Below are 22298 nucleotides of genomic sequence, written 5' to 3'. Positions count from 1 at the left end.
CCAGCCCATCCACCCATCCATCCATCCATCCATCCAGCCCATCCACCCACCCATCCAGCCCATCCACCCATCCACCCATCCACCCACCCACCCATCCATCCACCCATCCATTCATCCATCCACCCATCCATTCATCCATCCAGCCCATCCATCCACCCATCCATTCATCCATCCAGCCCATCCATCCACCCATCCATCCATCCACCCATCCATCCATCCATCCATCCATCCATTCATCCATCCAGCCCATCCATCCATCCACCCATCCACCCATCCATCTCTCCTATCCTCTCCAACTCCTCGTCCCACATTCCTCCATGTCCCCATCTTTTTATCTTTCCATCCCTTTCTTTCCCTACCTGTCCCTCTGTCCCCCATCTTTTTAACCCTCTATCCTACCATCTCCCATCCCTCCACCCATTCATCCCTCCATCCTACCCCTTCCTCACACCATCCATCATGTACAGTAAAAACACATGCATTTTATTTCCTAATTATCGATCATTAAAAATTAGATATCAAACGCACCTATCGAACGCAGTCACACCACTGGCTATTACTAGAGGTTCTTTGGGCTCATTCTGAGATGGAGCCCAAAGAACCCTCCTTGTTTCCCTCCTGTGCGCCCCCACTCATGGAATGTGCCAATAACACTGTTGTTGTAATGTGTATGAATTTCCAAAGTGTTTTTGTTCGTGTGCATGTGGTTTCACATGTGGACCTTTCAGGGGATCCCATATTCAACCTGGCATTTTTCATGTAATCACACGCCATCATTTAAGACCACATGTTATTCACGTGTCCACATTGGGAGATCCTCCTCATTTACCTCCTCCTCCTCCCACCAATCCCTCCGTCAACCATCCATCCACCCCCCCCCCATCCACAACCACCCCCCCCGGTCACCCTCTGATGTGTGTCAAGGTGTCTGTGAGGAGTGATTAGGCGTCGGCCTGGTAAAGGGGTAAAGCACCGTCGGGGGCTGTAGGGCTGTGTGAAAGGTGGGCTGCGAGGCGGCGCTGCTTCAAACCGACAGGTTTTATATGACATTATCTCTGCCTTTCTCATGGGGCTTTAGCTCCAAACTTCCATCAGCTTTTTGTCACGGGAAAATTACGAGTGTCACCCTCTCGTCGCTGTTCATTCAGGAGTGATCCTCAATTTGAGCGCAGTACATTTTCATGCAAATACAGCGGCACAATTTCCAGCCCTCCTCTAATAGCTTCTTACAAATGATGTGCCATTACAACGAGGTTTATTTAAACAAACTTAATACGTCTTTAATCAAGCCAGGGAGCGTTTTCAAAGGTCACCCACCAAATCAGGCTAGCTGGGTGTACCGCCGTTCAGAGTGTTAGCTTAAGGGGGTGGGTGAGAATCATGAGAATCAAGTCTTTTTAGGGCAAATCTTTATTTACATTTTTATTCAGTTACTGAATTGAATTTAATCACCACCGCGCTTAGAAATCCCACCCACATCGCTTTTCAAATATACACAAATGTTTTCTTTTTATAAATTCATCTAGCCTGAGAGGAGATGTGATCAGATGAACATAGAATTACAACGATTGACAATACATTCCGAGTTCAATACAGGGCTATAGAAGATACATGTCTCAAACTAGAGGGCAGTGCAAGATGAATGCATTAGCCATGTAACCTGCATTATATAGAACACCCTTTAATCAGCTTGTGTCATAGAATTTATTAAATAGAAATGACAGCTCTTATATTTGTAATGCTGAGCCGAGACAGTGGATGCTCACATGATGAGTACACGATCATTTATTTACACATCTATGTAGCTACTTATTTCTCTTTCCAAAAATGTCACAATACTCCTTTGTGGCGTATTATTGTTATATTTATTTATTTCTTTATTTTCACCCCGCTGTGAAGTGATTTGCGGTGACCTCCAGCTCGATGAACAAAGCAATTTGAATATACTACATATGCATTTGCATGGGGCTACCCTGACAGTGCAGACAGGATATATTTCAATTTGTAATATTAGGAGTGTATCGTATTACCTCCACAGTATGTGTGCTCTGACCCATAAGGTAGATGGGTCTCCTTTACTCCACCCCTGTTTTACATATGCAGGCTTGCAGCGATGTAGTGCCATACACATATTTAGCATCTGCATGACTTATTAACGTTGTAGACAACCAAGCAGCTTGTTGCTATGTCTAGGCAGACTGCTAAAACCTTTGACACACTGTTGTGCCTTGTTTTCGGCTTTCTTTATAACCCAGAGGTAAATGGTTTCCTCTGTATTATTCATACTTGTAATAATGTGTGCACGCGCGCGCGCGCGTGTGTGTGTGTGTTTGTTTGTGTTTATGGTTGGTTGTTACTTTGAATGTGATTTGACTTTGGCTTGTCATTTCTTCTGTGGGTGATTTGCCATTGGGACTTGTGTTGGGACTGTGGTTTCAGTAGTGTCTTCCAGGTTGGTTCATGAGCAAGGTTTGGGGTTGACACATAACCGTACGCTGCAGAACCAATACAGCGCCGAGTGAAATACCTGCATAGGGGTTTTTCAGGACATTGAATCCCAGCTAAGCTTTCTGTATGTAGGAGCTAAGTATCTTAATTTTTGGTTAACTCTTTCAGTGCTAATGTCTTTGCTTGGGTTGGCATTTACACAAAATGAATTGCTTGCTTAGACGCAGCTAACTAAATAAAAGTCAACAGGAGCTGATAGTATGAAAAATGGATTTTCATTACCGTTTCATTGATTCTAGTAAATAAGGGCCCGAGGCCTGCAAAGCAAAGGCTGCAAAACGGTAATAATTTAATGTAAGGTGACACATACCAAAATGTATGTGGACAAAAATCATCCCTGAATATTAAACAAGTGCCCTGAGACAAGGGAAAAAAGTGTTTGCGGGCATATTTAAAATGTATGCAGATTGCTGTCTAATCTGTTTAAAAACAGAAATTCCAGATTCTTGTCATAAATCACATTTGCTGCCACGGATTTGCCTTGTTATGCTGCTGTACAACAGCAACCTGAAAGGTTAAAGCACTCGGTGCATTAAGTTGTACAACCATAATTAATACTTTTCTTCGAGCTATTTATACACAGAGGAAAATACACGCGAAGACGAATCAGCTGAACTGTGACAGCGCCGTCATTTTTATTTCAGGACGGTGATGATGGCGGACTGAATCCGAAGGCGAGGCCGAACCAGGACGTGTGGATTCGCACAGCGGGAGTCATTTTGAAAAGGTAACTAGATATCAGTTCCGCTCATGATTTGTTTTAAGTGGGTTTACCGTGGGTTTAACCAGCTTGTTAGCTCCTATATTTGGGTTTTTACAGCGTCTGTTTTAAACGCCCCAAGATAACATTCATGCGTCCAGGTGTTCATCTATCCATCCCGTCCGCAGAACATCCTTCTAGGTTAACTGAGAGGAAGTCAATAAGAGCACGACCCCTGAAGATAACAGCAGATAATCTTGGGCCTGTTGCAATGGTTAGCCCTTGGGGCAGAGGACTCTCTCAGGGTGTGTGTGTGTGCTGTCACTAATTAGTAGCTGTTAGCAGTGGAAACTAGTGAGAACCTACTAATTTGACAAGTCTATTCCAGAGGTGTTGACCTCTTCGCTAGCGCCTACAGCAACATTGTAGAAATGGCACTTGTAGAAAGAAGTGCAAAACTACCTGATAAAATTACACACAGTAGCAAGCATTTAAGCAAACGCACGCATGCACGCACACGCACAAACACACACACACACACACAAACACGTATTGAGTGTCTTGGAATTTTGGATGATCGGCCATGGTTACCGGGAAACGGCTGCAGTTACCGGGAAACATTTTAAACCTCTATGTTGAAGATGCAGTCTGGGACTTCTCTAAATAACAATAAGTATAACATGCCTCAGTTAGCCATGAAACAATACGTTTGAAAAAGAGTGGGATTGCTGACACCCCCACACACATGACACAGTACACACGTTTCATGGACCCATTTCTGCTTGACGTCAGTGGCCCAAAATCCCAGAATGCATCTTTAATAGGCTTATTACTCCAGACATGAACCTATCCTCTGCTCCTGACTTGTGCTAGCCCTGCCACAACATTTCTGCTGCAGGCCCTGTGATCCATTTCTAAGTGGAAATAATTATATGGTTCCAATATAGAGCAATAAACTTTCATCACATTTTACACTCCCTGTTAATGAAGAAACTGACTGAACTGCACAATTGTTCACCTATCCCAGCAGTAAAGTCTTTGCCTCACATTGCGAGACGAGGTTTGAATCCTGCCCAGGGGAGGTCGGTGCAGTTGGCCAGCACCGTCTGTATTTGGGGGTAAGTAATCAAACATGTTTTCCTTTCCCTTTTGACCTACAGTGACCATTGGTGACAGCTGAGCGCATTCTCTGGCCTTTAAGGTAGAAGGCCAGAGAATGTTTTTTCTCTGGCGAGTAGGGATTCTGGTATATAATGTGCCTAGTATCTGTAATGCAGCTCTTATGTCTTCATCGCTCACAGCGGGTACATGCCTAACACCGATGGGCGTCTACTGTATCTCTCCAACGGCAAAGAGATATGTGCACGACTACAATGTAACTCTTCACTGCGTCACTTTATCTGGGCTCACTGCTGTGAGGGGTAGTGGGATGCCCACTAAGATGGCACAAATTAGGATCACACACCACCAGGTTCTTAAATGTTGTCAAGGTAAAACATGGCGATAGACAACCTGGAGTTCAACGGTTATTGTGACAGCGCGCACGCACACACACACACTCACACACACACCCACACACACACACACGTGTGGGTGCACAGCTTATGGGGTGCCCCTGACTGTCCTATACAGTGGTAGTAACACTCTGTGAGAGGATGTGTGAATGCCAGTTAACAGTGGCTCCTAACTACATCCCGCATCCCAAAGGGCACTATATTCCCAACGCAGTACACTACGTTTACCCAGAAGGCAATGGGCCCTGGTCAAAAGTAACGCACTGCAGTCAGAAATAGGGTGCCATTTATGACCCAGCCCTGCCGCCTGTGTAAACAAAGGGTCATCACCAAAGCCACGGCTCTGAGTAAAAGGGGACTTGACAAGTGTCCGCGCCCATTAGGCCGCACTTCTTTTTTTGCCGACTTGTGCTCGAGTGGTTTTAATGCGGGGCTCAGACGCACTCAGATTAACATGTCAGGATGCTGTAGGGCGTGGGGAAGAGTGGAGATAATGGCCTCTTCGCCACCGCAAACACACCATGGCTGCATCTCCAGTAGTGCCCAGCTCCCAATATATCGCACTACTTACTCTTTGCAGGAGGTTCCTGTACTTAAAGGTACACTGAATATCGCCGAGCAACCACGGCAACACATTTGGCATTGTTATGGGAGTCATGTTTGAATCTCTTGTGTGCATATGTGTGTGTGTGTGTCTGTGTGTGTGTGTGTGTGTGTGTGTGCATATGTGTGTGTGTGTTTGTGTGTGTTACGTGTGTTTGTGTGTGCGTGGGTAGTTGAGTGTGTTTATGCATCCTTTGCTTCTCATTGCCGGGACGACCACACTGCTTATGTAACATCTAGAGCAACTAACAAGACACTTCCACGTCAACACTGTTAGCTAGCGTAGTTCTTGCGGCTTGCACATTAGGCTATTCATGTATGCACATACCCATATTCAACCTCCCCTGACCATGTCCGTTAAACTAGCGGTTTAGCAGACTGAATGAGGAGTGGGTAGATGCATAGTTAAACCAATGAGGGACTCCGTGCCTGACGTCTGAGCAATGTCCCAGTGAACCGGCAAAGCGTCTACTAACACGGATTTCCACCGTTTCACCGCCCCGGCCGTTAACGTGAGTGACCTTTCTCCCAGCGCGCTGATTTCCGACGGCCGCTGCTGTGTGCTGTATCATTTTAATTAGGCTTCCAATTCATTACCCGAAATGGCACGTTTGCAGGACCGTCCAGTATGACAGCGACGCCCCTCTTGTTCGCCAGGAAAACAAAAACCTACACAGAAGTGGAGGACAATGTTGTCGGGAGTGAAACTATGGGTGGAGGACAATGTTGTCGCTAGTGAAACTATGGGTGGAGGACAATGTTGTCGGGAGTGAAATTATGGGTGGAGGACAATGTTGTCGGGAGTGAAACTATGGGTGGAGGACAATGTTGTCGGGAGTGAAACTATGGGTGGAGGACAATGTTGTCGGGAGTGAAACTATGGGTGGAGGACAATGTTGTCGGGAGTGAAACTATGGGTGGAGGACAATGTTGTCGGGAGTGTAACTATGGGTGGAGGACAATGTTGTCGGGAGTGAAACTATGGGTGGAGGACAATGTTGTCGGGAGTGAAACTATGGGTGGAGGACAATGGCCGCCTCCAAACCGACGCAGGTCTAATCCAAGACCTCTAATGAGGAAGGAATTCCGCCACAGTCATCAGTGCTAATCCAACACACACACACACACACACACACACAGTTCGCTGGCTCCCACACTCCTGGATTAAACCACTCAGGAGGGTTACCGGATTATAGCCCCCCAAAAAACCCTGTTTGGCATTTTGTCTTGTATTTCTCTCTGGTACGTTCCCCCCTCATTCTTCCCCAACTTTGATAAAATTCTCCCTCCCTTTATGCTGTTATTTGATGTTACAATTTATCTATTGTTGGTACTCTGCATACTTTTGAGCTCAATTGGTTAAGCAGTTATGCTGGCAGTAATTCCATGATCACAGTATTGTCCAGAAGGTTTTAGGCTGGCTTGGTGTGTTCTGTAGAGAGTTAACTACTGCAGTCTCCACCAAGCAGAACACATTGCATTATACCACAGTCAGATACCCCAAACTTTCCAAAAATTCCATTACCAAACACTTTGCAGAATGACCTAGATGTAATTTGACACCTAACCATGTTTTTAAATGTTAGGTGAGGTGAACCCATATACTATACCATTCAGGTGTGAACTATACATTACATAACCTTCAGCATATCTTCAATGCACCACAATTACAAATTGAGGTCACATTTATGTTATTTGCTATTACGTTGTCTTTCGTGAAGTGTATTCAAAATATAATACATTATTTGGTAATTATTCAGGACAATTTCCAAAAATAAACAGTGCTAAATGGTTCTTGTTTCATTTAATAGCAGTAGCCCCTGGCTATGGCGTAATTATTCCTATTAGCAAATTAAGTCATTACCTAGCATTCTTCCACTTTTCATCAAGCACTGGAAATGTGTATTTAGGCTTTCATGTTAACTCAGAGCTGGAGTGGATATGTATGGCCATTACATTTCCTGTTTCCTGTTTCCATCTAGCTCAGAGAAGATTCCTTTATCATGCTGTTGTTTTGACCTAGCGTTGCCAGGCACTCATATTAATTAATATAATTACAACGCACATTTAAGCGAAGATATTTGCTATTTCGATTTGGTCCCCTGGTCTTCCAAGTAATAAAGTAAAATAACATTTGAGTCACATTTAAAAGAGACATGCTCCTCTAACATTTTATTTTTCAAGGCTTTTATTGCCAGTTTGAATCACAGGGAGACTGGCGAAAAGGAGACAGGTGGGGTAGAGAGAGGAGAATCCAGGTCCCCAGCAGGAAACTACATACGCTCACAGAACTAGGAGCATTACCACAGGACCAAGTCACCACACCGCCCAACCCCATACTCACCCAGAACAATATGGAGTTAGTTCACTTTCTCTTATAGTTATTTTTTTTTGTAACCTTCAATCCAGAATTTGTTTTAAAAAAATATATATGTTTTTTCAAGGATTCTATACGTTCTCCTCCAGTGATATGGAGACGGACTCCGTAGGGACTATTGGTTACATGTCACATACGATTCTTATGCTTTTACACTTGACGTATAAAGCTTTATTGTAACTTGGTGTGCTAGGAAATCTGGGCCATGCTCATGAGCTGAAGAGAAGGCAAACTATGCTGTTTCATCTGAGACATTCCAAAGATCTGCGTAATAAAATTTTAAATGTCATTTCTCATGTACATATTAAAACTGCAAATTCCATCTCTTCTGAAACATTTTTTACTACTCCAAGCTTATAATTAATTGACTTACTTGTGCTTCAAACATTTGTTTTCCTGTCGTGAAACTATTTGCTCTTATTGCTGAATGGCAGACGATGGCCAGTGAAGGAAAATACTTGATCACAGTGAGAAAAAAGGGGATGCATTTCAGTGTCAAATTCATATAAACATACATTTGACAGTTCTCCGAAATATCCCTTGTTTGAAACCTTCATCAATAGGTAATGCCTAAACCTCTGATGCCATAGAAGAGAATGTAGATTTTTCAACTGTCACTAGCTAGATTTGATACTGTAAAATTAAAGGTTCTGTTCAATATTTACACTAGAAAAACATGACTTAAAATAAGATATATTTTTAATATCAAATATCAATGATATTTTTTTTTCGGCAATTATGTGCGATAACTGAGACAAAAAGCTATTTCTGACAATCGTTCCAGTGATTATGTCGTTCTTAGAAATGTCCACTATGCCATCACATGCTCTTGATGTTGATTAGTCACTGTTGTTTGGTTAATATGTCTGACATGCAAAGCCTTTCCCTCAGGGTCATTTCCAAATCTATAGTTTGGGTGTAGCTTATGGAGAATCTTGATGTGTTTATTTGTTTGGTTCCATTTTAAATTAAGCTCATCAAATGAAAGGTTTATATTGCCTTTATAATCATAACATGAAGACCTCAAAACAGACAAATGAAACTAGCTTTTTTTTTTTACCTTTACCATGTTTTGCTTCTTTTTACTGTGGTTCCAAACTGTTGTTTTATATAAGCTTAGGATTTTGGTTATGTTTGAAAGATATATGAAAAGATATTTAAAATATTTTTTCTCAACATTCCTTGATGTTCATTTGGTACTCTTGTTGAATAGCAGACTCCAAAGACAAATGCAAGCCTATAATCAAGAATCAAGACATTGAAAGTTCTTCACAGTTCTTCACAAATACTATTACCAACCAGAAACTCCTGTCAAGCCAATAGTTTGATTACCATGAAATTTGCACTATATATTGAAAGTATTAGAGCCAAAAGAAGAAAATATACAGAAAGATATACAGAAAGAACTGTTTATTATGAATGACCAAGGAAGTTTTACTATAGTAAGTAAATTGCACACACAATATTGAGTCATAACACTATGGTTTATGAAGACTTATGGGATCTGACCTTGAAAAGAATGAAATACAAAGATGCTTTGCCAAACATTTATGCATTTCTTATGAAGGCTTAATGATACCTTAATGAGCTAAACATGGAAGTCTTTATTTTTCTTTCCTGAAATTTGCAAATTTTACTAGCTTAAGAAATTAAATTGTTTTCATTTGGACATATCTTTGGATGTTGTCAATTTGATTTGGAGTTTTGAGATTCTGTATGTGGGTTTACAAAACATATTATTACAGAGAAATCGACTATGCTTCATAGAAACTTGCTGTAAAACACATGTAACATGACTTAAATGATTATATATGCTAACGTTTGTTTGTGTGAAACAGCAAAACCACATAGATTTGCATGCTTTAGAGTCTAATTATTAATTTGTTTTTATCCAACCGTTAATTTATTGAAACAACAGTGGTGAATCTAAATCATTTTATTGTCACTCTGGATTTGAAGGTCACACACAAATTTAGAGTGTTTTTGTCATTATAACCTTTTCTGGAATATTTTACTTTTATTATACAATGCAATAAATTAACTCTGACATTCTTAATACTGACACAGATAAACATACAAAACGTAAAAAATAGGTACATTTCTATCACAAATACACAGACCTTGTATGGATGAAATTGCACTACATAGTAATCTTGTTCAAAGTATTCCTTTGGTGTTATTCCTTCTCGGTTAGGCCATTATCTTCCTAGTTCACATTTATTTAACTATTTAAGTTGCTGGAAAGTAGGGTACATTTCTTACTCCATCTTATGTCCACACTGCCAGAGTCTTGCCTTCATTTGGAGCCCCGCTTTCGCCGTGTTGCAAATCGCTAAATGATAACAAAGATTTCCCTCACACAAGGCCAACTTTGAATGGAAGGTGTTCCACGCAAGTACACGCTTGTGCACGATTATCATTGCACGTTAGCATTACGGTAACAGCGGGCAAAACAGGCTCATGCTATTGTTTAGGAGGGCCGTGCGTGTCTGAGTGATTGACGCATGCGATTAAGCAGCTGCGAACAAGTTCACCTACGCCTCGCTCCAGGAAGTGCTGAGCACCTTTCAGGGGACAGATGTGGGTGGCCAGAGGGAAAAGAGCAGAGTGCTTTCCGCCTGTTCTGTCCAACCTGCCGTTTCCCCAACATCTGTTCTCCATTATCCCCTGCCTGCCCCAGCCTGCTCTTGCTCTCATAATTGCCACATCTGACATCAGTCAAAGACCTGCAGCTCGCAGTACAGCTGTAGGTGGGACAGGAAAAATTTCCACAAGACAGCGGGCAAATTAAAACATTTTAAGGGATATGTAAAGTTCTGTATCTGTGGTCAAGTTTTGAAATGTTTTAGTGGGAAAACGTTGGCAAATACAACACATCCTTAGCTTCTTCAGCCCATCCACCTGTGTAATCCTGCAGTTTTCTAGTTTGATTGAACAGTGTGGACACAGGAAAACTTGTCCCTCAGTGAGACCTCAGGCGCCTGTTCTAAATCAGACTGTCTTGTCATATGAGGACTGCAGCAGCTGTGAAAGAGCTGGACCGACTCTGCACTCATAAACCCTGAGAGGGTCAGCCTCTACACACTGGTACACTTTGCTCTTAGATGGAATCGTAATGATACAGGACTTGTTGTTGGCCCAGATGAACCTCAACGTGTTTTATGGACGCTCTGTCTAAAGCAGGTGCATGACTGCAGACCCTCCATTTGAAGACTTTGTGATCCTTGTGAGCACTCATGCACAGACAAACCTTGTCCTGTTTTTGACAAAATGCAGTAGTACTTCCCCTTTCCAATGACAATTGAGTGTCAACTGTTTAAGCGCATGACTTCCTCCTAACCAATCAGGTAGAAAGGTTACACAGTTGCTGTAAATACTATTTATACACCAGACAAACAGTAAGGTCTGGGACCCCAATAAACGTTCCAGAACAATAGTAGATGCCATACATTGATAGAACCTCATTGTCTGGGGGATTCGAATCAGAAACCTGATTTGAATGTTGGTCCAACTCTAACTGCTAGGTTAACTATAACTGCATGCTGTGAGAAAGCCTGAGGTTATGGTCATGGATGTTTGAAACTGTACCATTTGATACTGATTTCTACAATTCTGCAGTTTGTTAAAGGTCAATTTACGCGATGCATTATACTGGGGAAACTAACATAGGGATTGCTTCCCTTTGGATTATAAGTTCTTTATCAGTGTGATCATGTTGAAAGGGCTCTAATAGGCCCAGTGAGATGAGGTTGACCGTGTGTACAGTCCAAACAAAATGATTAAGGGCCTCGGGATCTTCCTGAGACGCCCCAGTCCTCGTTTCACTCTCAGACGTCCCCCTTTCACTTTCAAACTTCCACTTTTCACAAGAATAAAATCTCCTTTGTGCGTTCATCTGTAAGGTCCAGACATCAATCTGCGTGCCCCAGTACTATTTTAAAAAATGTGTTTTTATGTGCAACAATATTGCCCTTTGTTTGGTTAAATCAGGGATGGTGTTGGGTGTTCGTGCCATTTGGACTGTCAGTGCACACGTGCGCGCGCACACAACACACACACACACACACGAAGGGAAGGTAATTGCAAGATGATCGGCCCACCTAGGCAACGAACTGTTCAAACATATTGCATTTATTTGTCTTTGGCCATTTCTGGCACTGAACTTTCAAAAATGACTGTCTCCAGTTTCTACACAGCTCTTCTGAGTCTATCCAGGGCTGTGCTGTTGAAGTTTTGAAGCTGTGGCAGGTTGGTCTGCTTAGCCAAGGGGCAGAGAGAGAAAAAGGAAAAACTGAGAAAGACAGGAAAGAGAGAAACACAGAGAAAGACTAAAAGAACAAGAGAAAGCAGGAAAAAAAGAGTCAACTACACAGAGTACTGTAAGACAGAGAGAAAGACAAAGAGATTTAACAGGAGAAAGAGTGAAAGACAAAGACATTTACCAAGAGACAGACAGAGAGAGGGATATAGAGAATAGGCAAGTGATCAGCAGAGAGTGCGAGATGGAAGAGAAAGACTTGTCTTTGAAGGTTCCCCACAGCTGTGAAAACACTGGCCTGGGTTGTGAGGAAAGTAACTTCAAACACGGCTTCAGGTGACTGAACACCTTGAGGTCCATTTATCAACAGCTGTTTACCCTGGCTGACAGGCCCAACCCACCGAGGAATTGACTTTGAGAGGCAAGATGGATGCTCCACACACGACTACCATGAGAACCGGCCAACCATAGGCCGTTATAGCCGAGGCAATCCCAAGAGTTGGCGTCTGGTCAAAAGAAGGCTTAATCTGGACTTGAAATGGCTCTGTACTCCCTATGTAGCATTATAGATGTACAGTACCTCACAAAAGCGAGTACACCCCTCACATGTTTGCAAATATTTGATTATAACACTGAAGAAATGACACTTTGCTACAATGTAAAGTGAGAGTACAGCTTGTATAACAGTGTACATTTGCTGTCCCCTCAGAACAACACAACACACAGCCATTAATGTCTAAACCGCTGGCAACAAAAGTGAGTACACCCCTAAGTGAACATGTCCAAATTGGGCCCAATTAGCCATTTTCCCTCCCTGGTGTCATGTGACTCGTTAGTGTTACAAGGTCCCAGGTGTGAATGGGGAGCAGGTGTGCTAAATTTGGTGTCATCGCTCTCACACTCCCTCATATTGGTCCCTGGAAGTTCAACATGGCACCTCATGGCAAAGAACTCTCTGTGGATCTGAAAAAAAGAATCGTTGCTCTACATAAAGATGGAATAGACTATAAGAAGTTTGCCAATACCCTGAAACTGAGCTGCAGCATGGTGGCCAAGACCATACAGCGGTTTAACAGGGCAGGTTCCACACAGAACAGGCCTCGCCATGGTCGACCAAAGAAGTTGAGTGCACATGCTCAGCGTCATATCCAGAGGTTGTCTTTGGGAAATAGACGTATGAGTGCTGCCAGCATTTCTGCAGAGGTTGAAGGGGTGGGGGGTCAGCCTGTCAGTGCTCAGACCATACGCCAGACACTGCATCCAATTGGTCTGCATGGCTGTCGTCCCAGAAGGAAGCCTCTTCTAAAGATGATGCACAAGAAAGCCCGCAAACAGTTTGCTGAAGACAAGCAGACTAAGGACATGGATTACTGGAACTGATGAGACCAAGATACACTTTTTTTGGTTCAGATGGTGTCAAGCATGTGTGGCGGCAATCAGCTGAGGAGTACAAAGACAAGTGTGTATTGCCTTCAGTCAAGCATGGTGGTGGGAGTGTCATGGTCTGGGGCTGCATGAGTGCTGCCGGCACTGGGGAGCTACAGTTCATTGAGGGGACCATGAATGCCAACATGTACTGTGACATACTGAAGCAGAGCATGATTCCCTCCCTTCGGAGACTGGGCCGCAGGGCAGTATTCCAACATGATAACGACCACTGAGGGGTGTGCTCACTTTTGTGAGATACTGTATGTATACACACGCAGTTATATATTGACATTTGGAATATAGGCCCAACACGTCTTTCTATCTTGGGGCTGAGTGGCTGGGGTAGATACATCCTACCAGATTGCAATAGACACCTTGCCTTCACAGAGCCTCACAATACTATCAGAACAGTTCGCTGGCATAACTTTCCCCCAACCTCGTTGGTATTGGAGCAATTCTTGGAAACGTGTTCACGAGCGTCGCTTCTGAATTGATCTTTAGAATTTCATGTCTTTGAAGCTTTTCTGTGCAATGAAGTCATGGCAGTATGCTATTACTATCCATTACAAAGTGAACCCGTTTAATTGCCCATGGAGGAAAGACAAAAGCGTTCTGAGTCTCTTTTGTGCTGGTGAGGAAGATGTTGCATCTTCTCTCAGCTTTTCAGCTGAAAGAAATAAGGTAGGTTATACTTTCTGCTGCTAATGCTCGGCTCAGGGTGGAACATATGAAATCCACTGATAGAATGGGACAATACATATAACATTGCCCACTGTAATCAAAGTTTTTCAGTTTTGCAATTATGGCTACAAAATGATCAGTTAAAGACACACACCAGGATCTTATTGACATATAATTAATATATGGCAAGTTTTGTTCAAGTTTAAAATAAGATATTTTACAATAAGATTACAAAGCATACAAGTTGATAATGTGGTACCCAAGTTACCCTCAAAACATACAGCGCTGTCACTTTTAGAACCACTTGCTGAAATGATACAAAAGTACTGGAGTGCATCTTTAAAAGGCAGGTTTTTTGTTATGTTGTACCGTTTTTCACGAGGTAGGCCAACACCCTTTCAGCAAACTCTTAGCTCCTCACCATTCATTATATGGGTCCGACTGTGACCACTGGTGCTTGTATGTTTCCTTGATGAGTCCTTTGAAATGAAAATGTGAAGAAATTCCTTAAAGAGTGACCCTGCACAGGCATCTCGCTGCCACGTATCACCTGACAAAAGGTAGGCTGACATGGTTGGATCGGATCCGGTAATATTTCTGGCTTGTGAACGTAAGTAGCTAGCTAGCCTCAGGGGCTGGGTGTTAGCAGTGACATCCAACTCTTAAATTAGGTCCCTCAAAAAAAAAAAAAAGAAAGCCCCTTCTTCGCTGTGCTGTGTTCCTCCTGAGTATAGATAAGCCAACACTTCCTCTCTTTCATTTATTTTCTTAAGGGTTTAGAGGTAGGGTTTATAGTCTTCCGCACAAAGCCTCAAGCTCTTGTAAGTGCGCACTATCGAGAGCACGGACAGACTGGAGCAGGCTGAGTGGATGAAACCCACACCAGCGCTGAACTTCTGGCGCCCTGGTGTCATTACATCCAGTGCTACAGCATCGAAAACACACAGAAGGGGACCGTGTTTTCACATCACATCCGGGAGGCGAATATTTATCAGGGTAGAGGATCTGATAACTTACCTTATATAATGTGGGTCAACGGCTGTGCCTAATAACGGCCGATTCCCATGTTTTTCTCCCACAACAAATGTTCGTAACCAGAAGGTGATATAAATATTAGAATACCGTAAAGCGTACCCAGGCTAATGCCATAATGGTAATACCATGACAAAAAAAAAATCTGAAGTATCTACAACAATGCATAATTGGGAATAACCCAATCTCCCTCAGGATGAAATCCCATGCCCAAACATTTTGTAGAAGAAAATACAAGTCTGTAGTACCCTCTCTTACTGCCTGAAGCTGTCTGTTTAACACATAATAGATTATGTTTAATACATTATCTGTATCTGTAATAATATAAGGTCATTTGTTATGATTAAGTTCCTTTATCTCCAACCTGCATCTTATTTCGACAACATCCTCAGTGCTACCTTCCCCTGTGTGGGATGTTTTTGCCTGCTAGTAGTAGTAACTCCAGCCCGGGGAGTTCATACGCTGTTTTAACTCATCGTAGGATACCACCGTGGAAGATCTGACGCCTGTAGCACAAAGAGGGGCTACCAAGCTTTTTTATGTGTTTGTTTCTCGTATACCAACTCAGTGCGGGGTTTTAGTGGTTTTAGCTGTTGGATGTACGAAAGTTGGTGTGAGAAAAGAGAAGATTGTTTAATTTGTTGTGGATCTTAAAAAAATAAACTCTCTCCTGGTAAACAAATACATGGGATAATATATAAAAAAAAGTTTCTGTACTTATTTAACAACAGACCGAACACTAAAGTCAATGTCCCATCAAGGCCACAGTGGTCTGGCCAACTGAGACAATGTCCATTAGGTGAATTTGGTCACTCAGCCTGATCACTCCTCTGCAATGCCTGTCTGTATCTATTTTCTGAAAAATAAAGACCTGAGTTGCTTATTAACGCAATATTTTGTGATACAGAGTAATTGCACCTCACAGCTATATAAAAAAATCTATTTTGATTTTGCTGCGTGCATTGTGTCAACTTAAACCAGGGGCTCCCAAATTGTTCTGCCAATTCTTACAAACAATGTGTACAGTGCGCGTTGGTTCAAATAAGATGAACGCCTTTCACATTCAAATGAAGTGTTGTGAAGTGGTTATAGAAAGCTGACGTTTTACTTTGTTCTCTGAGTAATCTGACCTGTCAAATGTGTACGGCTTGATGGTTGAAGTGTACCCTTTTCTGTTGCTGAATAATAGCACATGATTTTGGTTCAGATGAAATTCAACTTAGTCACAATTGTCCGCAACACTGAAATAATACAGCAGAATGAGTTCCAGATGATCTGACCACACATTTCGAGACGGTCAGGTGGGTGTTATGTACATGTATATATAGACACATCGACATATGTACTGTGTATAAAGTATAGAGAGAAAGAGCGATGGCGATGAAGAGAGAGAGAGAGAGAAAGCGGGGGGAAAAGAGAGGGATCGAGAGAGGTTGAGTAAAGTAGAGAGAGACACAGAGAGACAGAGAGAGAAGAAGAACAGAGAGGGGGAGGAAGAGAGATAGAGGGAGAGAAGGACAGAGGGGGGAGGAAGATAGACAGAGAGAGATGGTGATCTACATTTGTATCACCCTGAATTTGTTTACTCTCTGTCTCCTCTTGTTTGCCAATCTTGATTGAGAGAGAGAGAACTGCTTTTAAAACACAACAGTTTTTATTGTATTTATATGTATATAAATGAATATTTACACCAATATGTTTCAGGTTGTAATAATGACGACAACCACCAAGAGCTTCTTCTACATTTGGGATACTACTTTTGGCATAAACATGGACATTTCATTCTTTAAATATACAGTTGTCTTGTAGTGAACTAATTGTTTAGATTCTCAAGTTATATTCATTTCCAATTCATTTTTTTTCCATGTTTGAACAAAACAGAGGGCTTTGTCATTGCCATGAAGCTCAATCCATTAATACAATTTGAAAAAACAATATTTATCTACATTTATTTTCAGATTTTTATCTTGTTAACTTTGCAGGAAGACACAGTAGACTCATGTGAACTCCAGTCTCCATGTAGACCGTATAATTCCCACTACACACACACACACACACACACACACACACACACACATGCACACACACACACATGCACGCGCACACTCACACGCACACACGGCAAAGCACTGCAGCAAGTCGTGGCTACTCTATGAAGCCACCATCATGTGGAGTTTGGGGACCCAGCTAGAGGGAGGCCAAACCAGCGCCCCCAGAGTCTGTCTGTTACAGGGCCCACAAGAGCCGTCTTGTTGATAATTCTCCCTAGCACACACACGCACAAACACACACGCACAAACACACACACACACACACACACACACACATACATACAAGAGAGAAAAACCCAAACTCCATTCCCCCCACTTCCCTCCCCTCAGAACCTTCCGCAGACACCCCCCCACCATCATTAAAATCCTGCCTTGGGATAGCTGGTGGGCTGGTGGGCTGGTGGGCTGCTGGGCTGGTGGGCTGGTGGGCTGCTGGCTGCTCTAGTGGAGGGGTAGAGGCTCTGTTCGCTCCTGCTGTGCCGTGGCTGCAGTCTGATATCGGCCGTGTAAATATTGTTTCTCATCAGAGCTCCACTGTGTGTATTTGTAAGTGTGTTTCACTCACAAGGAAATGTATTAGAGAACCTATAAGTGGTCTACTTAAAGAGTTTATGTCGTGTGGTCTACTTAAAAATATAACAAAGTTCTATAAATTCTATGCAGATCTCCTTGCAAACAATTTCTGAAATTAAATAAAGGATTTGTGGAGAATACCACGCCAGTGACTGACCATAAGCACAACTGTTTTTAAAACATATTGCACAGACTGGATTTCAGATATTAGAATATCTGTTTTGGTACGATATCATAAAAGAAAAGCTTTCCAGATAAAGGTTTCAGATACATTTCGCAAATGTTGTTTTTGTCATGAGGGTCGCTGTGACTGCGTTTGAGTTTGTGTGCGTTTTCTCGCACGTTGCGCCTGTGTGTCTCTCTCGCGCGTGCCTGAGGAGTGATCGTCACTCTGGAGTGTGTCGGCAGGACGTGATTGAAAATGATTGATGCGGACAGAACGGGGAGTGTCACGGACTGTCACAAGATAAATGAGTCGAGCGTGCGGGAGGTGAGCCACAGCTGACTCTGCATAGGTGGAATCAAAGAGTGAGCGACCTCTGACAGGCCACGCTCTGCCGCCCAGACTCCCGGCGATCCATACCACTCACACAAACCTCCCCGTCAGGGCGGGATATGGACACGTGGACGCAAACGCACACGAGCGTCAAACGCGCCCACACGTGTCCGTGCGAATGTTAACACACGCACATTCACACACACACACGCGCACGCACACGCATGCACGCAAACGTGCTTACACGCTTGCACTGCAATTTGTTATGCCTTTATAAAAAAAAAACACTTAGTGTGACGTGCAGGCTGGTCTGTCCTGCCCGGTTGTTTGAATGCTCTACGTTCTACTTCTTTCTATTGCAGCGGCTGTCTGGACTCCACTTTGAAGATGCATATTGTTAGGCCTTTTATGGGATATATAAGTTAGATAGACTGTGGGAAAGATGGGGGAGAGAGTTGATGCTGAAATATCGGTGGGCCTGGAATTAAACCCATGCTGAAGTAGATGATTGGAGGCACTGTCCTGACCAGCCTAGACTGGACTGAAGAATCACAAAGGGAGTTAAAGAAACAAAAAAACATAAAATATTTCCAGTTAGGCGCCCTTCGCCTAGAAAAACACATCTTAATTCCATGTATTGACTGTGTTTGGGTTTTTGAATTCCACCTTAATGCCTGGTCTACAGTGTTACCTAAGAGGCGTAACACCTCTGGAAATCTTCAAATGGAAACCCCCTAGAGCTACTTAGCGCCTAATTTGCAGTTACACCTTCAAGAACCTGATACGATTCTCCGGTACAATCCTCATCACTCATTCTGTTTAAACAAAACTTGGTATGGAGGAGATGACCCTACAGTACGCTGTTCTATAGTGTAGTGCTAGCTTAGAGGGTCAGAGCAGTATAAATATGTATATTTCTTGGGGGAAGGGGTCTTGCCTGTACCCACCTATTGAGAATGAATGCATTGAAAGGACAGGTACATTAACTCTTTTAACTTTTATCATTGAACATAGTTTAACTACCGTTTCCTTTTAACCGTTACATCACTGCCCCATCCAGTGGCCGTTACTTTCTTCTCCACATTGCTGAAATATTAAAGGAGATATTTCCTATCACGGGCCGTTTTTGTACAGCAGAGTCCTGGTTTGGTTACCACCAACTACAAGTCTTTGAAAACGTTAATGCATACATTTGATTAATCACTTTCAACTCTTAAAACATGTAGCGCATGAAACATCAGGAGCTCTGATCTTCCCAATTGAACTCCACGGCATGCTGTCATTAAAAAGATCAAATGTCTGAAGTAATAAAATGCAAATTGAACCGTGGCATGCCAATGTGTCTTTCAGAGCCAAAGCCATTAAGATGGAGCGCCACTCGCCGTATCAGAAGAGTCAGATCACATTCCAATCACATCTACACAGATAGTGGAAGTGGAAGTACGACTGAAATGAATTGATGCCCGACAGTAACAATCATAATGTGAAGTGGGCTAGAAGTACTTTAAACTACTGGGAAGTGTGTGTGAGTGTGTGTGTGTGTGTGTGTGTGTGTGTGTCTCTTTGTATGTCTATGTATTCAGCTCTCCTGACAGAGTTCAGTAACTGTAGCTCAAGCTGCTGCTGTCACCGGTCATGTCTTTGTGTGTGTGTGTGTGTGTGTGTGTGTGTGTGTGTGTGTGTGTACTACCGTGAGCTGAGCTGTAATGCCTTCAAACATGTCCTGCAGGAATGCTCTTTGGTTCACACTAAATCTAGCTTTACTTTATTGGAAATTGCACAGTGCTCTCTCTCTCTCTCTCTCTGTCTCTCTCTCCCTCTTGTTCTATTTATCTATCTATCTATCTATCTATCTATCTATCTATCTATCTCTCTCTCTCTCTCTCTCTCTCACTCACAGCTCTGAAACACCGCATTGAATCTTTGAGGCCTGCCACTGATGTGTAGCGATGTGTCTGGAAACTTCTGTCTGCTTATGTGGTCCATCTCTGAGGAACATTAGTTTGAAATGAGGGACTGCTTGTATCTGCCATGGTGTGTGCTTGTGTGTGTGTGTGTGTGTGTGTGTGAATGGGGGTGTTGGTAATGCTGGAGTTAGGTGTAAAGCAGAAGACAGAAAGAAATACTGTCGGGGGGGGGGGGGGGGGGGGGGGGGGTCAGTGTCAGCATACTATTTGTTGGGATAAACCCATAGTCTTTAACAGTCTAGAGTCTGGAGAGCAACTGTTTTTCTTGATATAGCTATCTCCTTTTCAAAGGTTTTCCACTGAACTGGCTTTGTGTGTGTTCTTTTTTGTTATGTTTGTGTGCCCAGCTGTGTGTGTCTGTATGTGTTTATGTGCCTGGCCTGTGTGTGTGTCTGTATGTGTTTATGTGCCTGGCCTGTGTGTGTGTCTGTATGTGTTTATGTGCCTGGCCTGTGTGTGTGTCTGTATGTGTTTATGTGCCTGGCCTGTGTGTGTGTCTGTATGTGTTTATGTGCCTGGCCTGTGTGTGTGTCATGGATTCGGTGGAGGAGAGTTTAGTTTGAACAGCAGATGGACTGTGTCACATCCAGGCTTGGGGACTATCTACAGGCTTCGGAATTTCATTACTGACTTGGCCCAGTCACTGTGTTAGAAAGCTAAGTGATGTGATCAAAGGATTACACACCCATCTGAAGACACAACTGTTATACCTTTCTTTTCTTTTTTCTCTCCCGGTACACAGATAGCTGTGAGACTTGGCCCATGTTGAGGTTCTTCCTTGCAAGTTTAGGAGCTGTATAAAATAGAGGCCCTAAACTGACCTGAAGTGACATTTACAGAATGATGGGGATGTTGTGTTGCACCTGCACAGGCCTGAGTCTTCATCAATGTCAGAGGTTGCTGTCTGTTTTGTGTCAATTATCTTTCTCAACATAATATGATACAATCAATTATCTCATCCAACAAATGCATGTAAAAGTTCTACCTATTTATTTTCTCTCTGAACCTTTAAGGTACAAATTAAGCCATATTTATTATTGGATATTTCCAATATTTCCTATTTCCTCAGAGTAGAGCCACTGCTCCTCCACATCGAGAAGGGTCAGCTGAGGTGGCTTGGGCATCTGTTTTGGATGCCTCCGGAACGCTTTCCTGGGAAGGTGTTCCGGTCCCGTCCCACCAGGAGGAGACCCCGGGGAAGACCTAGGACACGCTGGAGGGACTATGTCTCCCGGCTGGCCTGGGAACGCCTCGGTTTCCCCCCGGAAGAGCTGGAGGAAGTGTCTGGGGAGAGGGAAGTCTGGGCATCTCTGCTTAGACTGCTGCCCCCGCGACCCGGCCCCGGATGAAGCGGAAGAAGATGTATGTATGTATGTATGCATGTATTTCCTTATGTCCTTCCGGTAGATGAACAATAGGTCTACAGTATATAAATCTCAGATCATGGATTTATATTAAGACCATTATACTATTTTGAATCCACAATTGTGGACACATTCGGTTTGGCTCCAGACACAGAAAAGAGCGGCCAGATGAGAAAAGCAGACGTCTAATTCAAACCGATTGACAAGGATGTGTACCCCCTGGCTGCGTCCTCAATGCCATCCTAAGCCTTAAGCTTCGCACTACGTTTGACACAGGCCCACAGGGCTACGCTTCCGAACTACTGCGCCACGCATTAAAACGGGTACAAATTGGAACGCGCGGGGGGGGGGGCCTGTCACTGTTACCTGATTTACCTGGCCAGCTGGCGTCAGGGACAAACCGCCACCCTGGGGCGGGTCCTTTCCGGGGCCCCTAGACCGTTGCAGACAGAGGCGAAGGTGGTGGGGTCCGCGGCACTCGTAATGGAGGGGCATCCCTTGTACCTCCCTCTATTTGATCAATGAACTCAATTACCGTCCCTTCCTGGGTACTCTGGCCCCTGCTCCTTCTCCGGTGAGGCGTTACGCGGCGCACCTGACACGTCCCTGTAAAAACCTCCTCAGTAAATAAGAGAAGGGGGGCGAGAAAGAGGGAGGGGAAGAAAGACAGACGGACAGAGGGAGAGAGAGGGAGAGAGAGGGAGAGAGAGAGGGAAAGAGAGAAAACGACAGGAAGATAGAGACCA

The sequence above is a fragment of the Esox lucius genome, chromosome 22, assembly GCF_011004845.1.
Source record: "Esox lucius isolate fEsoLuc1 chromosome 22, fEsoLuc1.pri, whole genome shotgun sequence".
NCBI lineage: Eukaryota > Metazoa > Chordata > Actinopteri > Esociformes > Esocidae > Esox > Esox lucius.
The sequence above is the reverse complement of the archived record's forward strand: the minus strand, read 5'-3'. Positions refer to the sequence as shown.